Source organism: Tachysurus vachellii, chromosome 5, assembly GCF_030014155.1.
Source record: "Tachysurus vachellii isolate PV-2020 chromosome 5, HZAU_Pvac_v1, whole genome shotgun sequence".
Classification (NCBI taxonomy): domain Eukaryota; kingdom Metazoa; phylum Chordata; class Actinopteri; order Siluriformes; family Bagridae; genus Tachysurus; species Tachysurus vachellii.
Genome location: NC_083464.1, coordinates 23,183,374 through 23,192,500, shown reverse-complemented (window position 1 = coordinate 23,192,500; position 9,127 = coordinate 23,183,374). Strand labels below are relative to the sequence as shown.

The following is a 9,127-nucleotide window of genomic DNA, read 5'->3' as shown; positions in this document are numbered from 1 at the left end:
AGGTTATGCACTCTGTGTTTGTGCAGTTTAGCTTTGACATTGAATAACGAATCACTTGTATCCTCATACTTGTTTGCTTAACACCCATTTTTGGTACATAATCCTAGTCTGCACTAGTTATCAGTGGGTGGTGGACAGTGGTGATTGAAATGCTTAAGGCTCTGAGTTGTTGATCGGGAGGTTGTGGGTCCCCCAAGCTGGCATTGCTTGGCTATTAACCCTCTTTCAACTCGGGTATGCAGAGAAAATCATTTCGCTGTGCTGTAATCAGTGTTGTGCTAGTTACTAAGAAATAGTAACTAGTTACAGTTACTAGTTACTTCATTCAAAAAGTAACTCAATTACTTTGTTGATTACTTACACAAAAAAAGTAACGCATTACTGTTAAAAATAACTTTTTAGTTACTTTTTTAAAGAAATAATGAGCATATTTCCACTTTGTAAACTCCATTACTGCCGCACATACAGTACTTGAATAATGTTTATAGTGGTTTATAGTGGTTGGCATCCGCCAGTCCTACAATGCGTCGCTGCTGTAAACAGGTTAGGCTGTAGGCTACACTTTAGCCAAAATGAATTAATTTAAAAAAGTAACAGACAACCGCAATATATGGTAACGGTAATGGAGTTAAATTATTTAAAAAGTAATGCCAACACTTCTGATGCCCGGCATGAAAACCACTTATTTATTCTCATCCATCTATTTACTACATTATGAATATACATTTATTAATTTGAATAATCTATCGCAATATTGAGTTAAGTAGCTAGTACATACAGTAACTGGTGTATTGTAGCTCCTTATATATATCATTCAAAATATGGCAGTTTATGATGAACAAATGATCCATCGAGGTTAAATCGGCTTTTTGATATTATCAGATATTTTAAAGATAGACGTTTAATTGAACTCTTCATTTTAGTGAACAATTAAATCCAACTAAAACCTTGAGAGTAACCAGACTCCTTGTGCATGTATAAATTATTTTCCTATCTGGATCCACTCTCTCACTCACTCATTTTCTACCGCTTATCCGAACTACCTCGGGTCAAGGGGAGCCTGTGCCTATCTCAGGCGTCATTGGGCATCAAGGCAGGATACTGTACACCCTGGACGGAGTGCCAACCCATCGCAGGGCACACACACACACACACTCTCATTCACTCACGCAATCACACACTACGGACAATTTTGCAGAGATGCCAATCAACCTACCATGCATGTCTTTGGACCGGGGGAGGAAACCGGAGTACCCGGAGGAAACCCCTGAGGCACGGGGAGAACATGCAAACTCCACACACACAAGGCGGAGGCGGGAATCGAACCCCCAACCCTGGAGGTGTGAGGCGAACGTGCTAACCACTAAGCCACCGTGCCCCCTATATTATATTATATTATATTATATTATATTATATTATATTATATTATATTATATTATATTATATTATATTATATTAAATTAAATAATATTACTCTTAAGCACTAACAATGGCCTTTGTACTGTATTCAACATGTATTTCTATTTTATAAAATATTAATATTAATGCAGATGGGTCATTTCCTTGGTATTTCTTTGGTTGGTGTCAAGAAATCTGCAGGTTTCTGGATGTTTAAAAAAGAGCCCATTCTTCCATCACATGCTCTAAAGCAGGTTTTGCAACAGAAAACAGGAAATATAATATTAGGAACACCACCCATTTTCCAGAAGACTTAACAAAACAGGAAATGAAATGTAGAAAAATAAAGAAGATACTGAACAACTTAAACTCCCACCAATGAGTAGGATCTTAACCTATTTTACATACTTTTCCTATTAGTCTTCTCAGCAGTCATACATAAAAAAAAAATAAGACGAAGAACTGAGGAATAAGTCAAAAGTTTTAGGTTTTTAAGCCAAAAAGCGTCAGTTTCAGACATAATTATGAAAAGAAAAATCTGGCAGAAACGTTGCAGTCAGATGAGAGATTAAAATAACTCTTCTTTTCTTTTTTTATTTATAATGCCAGGAGTTATATTTGGTGTAGTCTTTTCGCTGGGTGTCTCTCACCTAACACCATTCCTACTGTGAAGCAGGATAGTAACAGCATCTCTACAGCTTCTCAGCAGCTTGTTGGACTGAAGAACAAATGGCCATAAGCCAATATTACAGTGATAGCTGGCTATGCAAAAGCTGTGATCTGAATCTCATAGAGAGTTTGTAGATTATGAACATTTGCCAGGTAGTGAAAATATGTCAAGCAAAAATAGATCTATGATTATATATAGTGCATATCCAAGAAGACTAGAAATTATAACTGCTTTAACTGAGTATTTTAGGCTTTTCTATTTCAAACCACTATATATAGAGAATATTTGGATGAATCAGACACTTAATGTGGGTCAAAAAAAAAGCATATTATCATATAGTAAGACACTATGTTTCCTCCAAACCTCCTCCCAGCTGTAAAGCATGTTGAAGAGAATATAAAGTTTCAGCTAATTCAGCAGAAAGACATCAGAAGCATTGTCATCTGAAGCAGGATGTTCCAGCAGATCCTGAGAATAATGCTGAACTGAGGTCCATATGGGGTGATTGGCAAGAATATATCAGAAATGTTGTGCAGCGCTTAACAGGAGCCACATTTATTTGAGACTGTTATCAGTGTGGTTACTACGGTGGCCGGGAAGTGCAAAACAAATTAACAAAACCCAAACCAAATTAACAAAACCCAAACCAAATTAACAAAACCCAAACCAAATTAACAAAACCCAAACCAAATTAACAAAACCGATTACACATTAACAAGTCAGACAACCTGGAAGCGGTTGGTATAATTTGTTAATGGAAACTTACCATCATCGGACGAGACACCTTTCATTCACCTTTATATCTTTAATGACAGTTGTCTTGTCCAATGATCGGTAAGTTTCCATTCACAAACTATACCTACCGCTTCCGGGTTGTCTGAATCGGTGCATGAAACACATTAACAAATCAGAAAACAAATTAACAAATCAGAAAACAAATTAACAAATCAGAAAACAAATTAACAAATCAGAAAACAAATGAACAAATCAGAAAACAAATTAACAAATCAGAAAACACAACGACATTTCAGACAACCCGGAAGCGGTTGGTATAGTTTGTGATTGGACAAGACACCTGTCACTCAAAGTATACATGAAGTTCAACAGTCTGCCGCAGGGAAAAGTTGGAATGGATGGATGGAATGGATTACTGTGGATTAATTCTGTTATTTTCTTGAACGGAGAACTTTATTTAAACTGAGAACTTTACACATTACACATAAGATTCCATACCTGTATATCTTGAGTGACAGGTGTCTTGTCCAATGATCGGTAAGTTTCCATTCAAAAACGATACACTACCGTTTCTGGGTTGTCTGACTTGTCGTTGTGTTTTCGAATTTGTTAATGTGTTTTCTGATTTGTTAATTTGGTTTGGGTTTTGTTAATTTGGTTTGGGTTTTGTTAATTTGGTTTGGGTTTTGTTAATTTGGTTTGGGTTTTGTTAATGTGTTTTGCACTTCCCGGCCACCGTAGGTTACACAACTTAATATAAATCCACAAACTTACAGTATTCTATAAAGAAAAATTATGGTTTCAAATATATGGTTAATAAAAATATGCTAGTGAAAAATGCAATACTAAATGCTTCTGCATTATTATAGGTGTAGTTTAGTTTAACCTCAGTTTATGGATTAGTACCTAAACAAAAAATTCTGATGAAGACACAGAATCGGATAACAAAATGGAATAGCCGTTGAAGTGACTTGAACCGTATGTAATTCAAAATCAAGATGAAATGAATTGCATGAAATATACTGGGGTATAAATGCACTAAAAACAACTGATGTAATGCCGTTAGAGGCCAGTATAAAACACATTTATTTTTTATTCACAATTTTTTAAGTTACGGTTTAAGTTACACAGTATGTATGCAGTAAAAAAAACAAAGTAATTGACACTTAGGGCAGTCAGGCTTGAATTAGTAGGAAATTTCCTACATAAGTCAACTCAGATATGACATACATCAGTGTCTCTGAAAGGAGTGTGTCCAAAGACCAAGACCCAAATTTCTAGAATGGCCTAACATGGAGCTGCAGGCATCAAACTTTTCCATAATAAGACTTTCCTGTACAACAAGGCTTGTGACATTCACAGCCTTAAAACAAACAGAGCCCAGTGGACAACTCAAGTGTCCTTGAAGCTTTATGTTTTTGCCACTGCTATCAAGTTTTAGTGTTGTAGATAGAAGACAAGCTCTTGTTTAAGGACATTCATCTAGTACTCAGTAACTGTGACTGTCACACTGATTTGATGTTTTTAATCCACAAAATGCCCTAATAAAAATAACGTGTAATGCCATGTTTCCACTAGAATGGGCAGCAAAATATCCAAATATTACATATAGCAGCTTTAATATTCCATGCCCTGTGATTGTACCACATTTAGCAACTTGGCTTACCATGTACTTATCATATGATTCAATATAAGACTCTTGATTTTACACATCTGTGTACCAAACAATCCACTTAACAGATTGTGTAATAACATAGACTTCAATATAAAATACTTCTTATATAACATCAGGCGTAAAAAATCGAAACACCGCATTGTACTTTAGAGTACCACTGCATCTGTGCCGACATCACACGGACAAATACAGGTACACTGTCTCATTCTGCTGCTGCTTTAAACCAGCGCTCCCTGGCTAATTCAATCCGGGTTAAAGAAAAGAAGAAAAATGTATTTCCGTGTCAACTGTCAGGGCTTCAGTAGGTTAAGCTCGTTTCGTGAGATGTTCTGAGCTAATGGCTAATGAGCCATATTTCATTTTGTTAAATTCTGTGTTCCATTCACAGCTTTTGTTCCATTATATGTAACAGAGTGTGATTATATCAAGCACTGTGTCATTATTATTTTTTAGTTATTCTATTTTTACCATGTTGGAGGTTTTAATCAACTGACAGTGGAAAGGCGAATATGTCGGCGATGCTTATTTTTTGCTGTTTGGAAAATGTAAATTGTTGAGACACCACCTATTCCTCATTTATTGTGTTAATATAGCTATAACATATTATGTAATATAGCATTAATATATACTGCAGCTGCAGTAATATCACATCCACACAAGGATAGGCAGACAAACGTGTGTGTGTTGGGGGGTGGGGGGGTGGAGGGGGTTGTGTCTGTGTCTCAATTCATTTAAGGCACAGAAATCTCATTCTGAGAAAAGCTAAATCCCTGTAGACACTGCGGTCTGTGGAAGAGTTAATTATCAGAGTTACTTGGCTAACTGATGTATGCAAGTGTGTGACTCCATGTGAGTATGTGTGAGAAAGGAAATCATAACCCATCTCTTGCTCCCCATCCGTCTTCTGCTACATAGATTCACAAAAAGCCGAGTCATCATAAATAGTTGCGCTAATTTCCTTGTGCTGGTGCGTAATTACATAGTGTCCAGCATTGATCACTATTTGACAGATCTGGAAGTATAGTGTAGAACAGACAAAACGATAGAGTCACTGAACAAGACAAAGAGGGAGAGACATGGTGAGAAAACAAGCAGGATTAAATTGAAGCATGCATGGGTTATTAAACGTCTGTCATAGAGTTCTCAAAATGTGTATATATATATATATATATATATACACATATACTATGTACTATGTACTATGTTTTAAATTATTTTGATTTGGAATTAACTCATTTATTTATAGTGAAGTCAAACATGCTAATATCTGTAAGGTCTCAATTAATAGGTTTAATAATTAAGGGTTGTTTTCCACCACTGTAATAAAATATTTCAAAAATCATGCACCCTTTGCTTTGACTTTCCAAAGGTTCATGTCCAAATTCCCCATGTTGAGAACCACTGATTTTGATGCAATGCGATTTCATGAGACCACTGAAGCCAATAAAACACAAAATTCTAATTTCACACAAAGATAATTGAATAAGAAGAATCGTGCATGACTGTCATGACCTCAGTCCATACTCTTATTATAATGTCCCAGTCCCATTATAATGTTTGGACTAATTAAGATTTTCTTCCCATTTTCATTCATAGAGGGCTCTTCAGGTCAATATCTGGCAATATATCTGTGTATATTCTGTTAATACGACAATGTTATGGTACTAGTTCATCTTAAAGCAAGCTTAATAGCAATGTCAGCAACAGGATATAAGACTATCAAAAAATAGCAATTGCAAGCAGACAAGTAATCATTTATGAGCATTTAATAACCATCATTTTTCACTGCAAGCATTTTAAACCAAAGTACAAACCATTCTCTTACATTTAAGCCAGCTGTTTCCCTACATGTACAATAATTTACCCATGATATCTGTAAAGAAAGGTCATGTCCAGGATGTCAGGTTAGAAGATGCTAACAAACATAATTGTAGAGCTCTGAGCATTTCCTTTTCGACCCAGCCCTTCTATAGACGCCATTGATCAGAGCACAGTGTTGTGCACTGCAGTGGAGCTGCTCTGCTCTGACAGGAGGAATATCAGGGGGGGATACAGGGCACAGACTGTGCCATCTCAACCAGGCATGGACAAGAAGACTAAATACCAAAATGGCACTAGAACTTGACTCCCACAGAGTTCTTCACACATATGGAGAGCTGTCTCTGTCACCTGAGCTACAATACAACAGCTACAATCAGAGATTATTGTTTTGAAATTTTGCACCCAAATAAAAAAAGATTATTCTCAGAACAAGCTCTCATCCTCAGGGTTATTATAACGCTTGGGCTGATTAAAAGGTATATTTCCCCCTTTTCCAATGACTGAGTACATTCTGTACACCGTGTAGAAGAAAATCCACAGGAAGAAAGCCTGGTAATTGAACTCTTCAGATCAATTGAACAGAGCGGAATAAGTAAAGAATAATTAAGCTGCACATTCCACAAGCAGTGAAACTTCCACAACAGCATAGGTGGGTAAATGTTTGACTGTTAAACCAAAGAACCATCGCTATGTCAAGTATTATTCCATAAGTCCAGAATAAAAATACTAATAGATGAAAAGTGCAGACATCATATGTAATCATAATGACATCATCATAATAAAAATGGATGGCACATCTAATGTTCTTGCCCTCTGTAGGCCACATCCATAAGCTTATAACCTGCTATAACACTAGACTACTAAATGCATAAAAGCCCTAAGCAAACTGTAATATACAGTAATGCATGATAGCAATGAGTTTGCTGGTGAGTGAGTGTCCTTCAGCACCTCCTGCTCGTTCACCTTATACCTTATTTAAATATTTAAATTTCTGGACGAAGAAGGCCTTGACAGGATGACATGTTCCTACTTGGGTCACGTGACGCGCAGAAAGCTCACGGTCCAAGCTGACGTCATGATGAAGTGATGAAGGGATGTATGCGGAGCGCTTGTGGGCCGCTGTGTGTTTGCGGGAAGCGGCTGCTGGACTGGAGGGGATTTCTGAGCCGCAGTGCGTTCTTTATCATCAGAGAACACAGAAAGCAGGCTGGAAATAAAATAAAAAAACACGCGCACGCGTTCTTGCACTCTGAGCACAGCATGGAGCTAAAATATACGCGTCTTCGGTGACCATTCCAGTTCATTAAATAAGCAGCCTGAGCAAAACAAACTAGTGATAGAGATGCATTCGATTCGTGACGCTGGATGTGGACATGCATTTTGCATGCATGCATGTTTTTTTTTTTTTTTTAAAGGCAGGGTTCACGCGCAGGTTCACGTGCAGACGATTTACGCAAACATTTGCCCCGTTTGTTTGTTGTTGTTTTTTATTTTTGCACAGTGCAAGCTCTTAGTGACAGTCTGCAAGCTTGCACTTTGTATGTGATGGAAATACTGCACGGTGCGTTTCTTACACCGATGCACGCGCATGCGAAAGAAAATAAAGTATGTCAAAAACGCGTGCATTTAGGAAAGTATATGTGGAAACAGCAATCTTACCCCTTTCGAAGAAACGTCGCTCTCGGAAAAATAAGGAAGACTGAGAGATAGAAGGAGACACAAAGCTGGAGTGAAATAAATAAACGAGGGTAATACGCGAGACGATCCGACAGATGCGGTCAGTAATAATGAAGTAAGTTTACTCGTATTAGATTTAGACAGCGGTGTGCAGGAGACACTGAGCACGCGCGCGGCCTGGCGTCACTGGAACACGATTTTTTTTTTCCACGCGCACGCAGCTAACGCGTGTGTGACTGCGTGCGTATGTGTGTGTATGCGCGCGCTCTCAGGAAGACTGCGTACACCCCACCCGCAGAGAGAGAGAGAGAGAGAGAGAGAGAGAGAGAGAAAGAGAGACGTAAGCAACTTGTCGCATCTCAACCCTTAAACGATGAGAAGAGACAGCGGCGCATGCGCCCATGCAACTGCCTCTCGTTCCTTCACTTTTCCTGCATCTGATGCTCAATGATCTATTTGAATCGACGATGGACTGTGTGTGTGTGTGTGTGTGTGTGTGTGAGAGAGAGAGAGAGCGAGCGAGAGAGAGAGTGAGGGAGAGACAGAGAGAGAGAGAGAGAGAGAGAGAGAGAGAGAGAGAGAGAGAGAGAGAGAGGGTGTTTGGTGAGTGTGAATGATTTAATGGTTTGAACATCAACATGATTATATTCAGTATCCCTATTTGAAGTGACCACTATTTTTTCTTTCCTTACGATGGCGATGGTGTGTCAGAAAGTGAAATTCCGCAGAGAAACAGAGAGAGAGAGAGAGAGAGAGAGAGAGAGAGAGAGAGAGAGAGAGAGATTGGGGGAGTTTAATGCGACAGATGTCTGAAGATGTCTGAAGCAGCAGCAGATTCCCTTTATTGCTAAGTTAGGATATTTGAGGTATGCTTTTTGTAAAAAGCAAAAAAAAAAGCTTTGTGTCCAGACTGCAGGAGGGGTAAAAGGGGGAGTAGAAGAGGAAGGTTAGATTAAGTACCAATGATGTCCTGCCATCATTTTTAAGGAGAGAAAGCTTGAGATTTGCTCCTGCTCCTGCTGCGCATTACACACACTGTCCAATGGTTAAAGCCACATATGGAGAGACTGCAGTGGTGTTGAGCAATGAACTATGACCTTCACAGTCACTCTCGCTCTCTCTCTCTCTCTCTCTCTCTCTCTCTCTCTCTC

At 38.3% G+C, this 9,127-nt stretch overlaps 1 protein-coding gene across 1 annotated transcript in view; it reads right to left on the bottom strand.

Annotated features, from left to right (window-relative positions):
• Positions 1 to 8,177, bottom strand: part of cacng8b (calcium channel, voltage-dependent, gamma subunit 8b) — a 27,404-nt gene extending 19,227 nt beyond the window's left edge. Inside the window, exon 1 of the mRNA XM_060869309.1 lies at positions 7,959 to 8,177. The gene's annotated coding sequence lies outside the window, so the exon portion shown is untranslated. The remainder of the gene's footprint in view (positions 1 to 7,958) is intronic.
• Between the last annotated feature and the right edge of the window lie 950 nt (positions 8,178 to 9,127).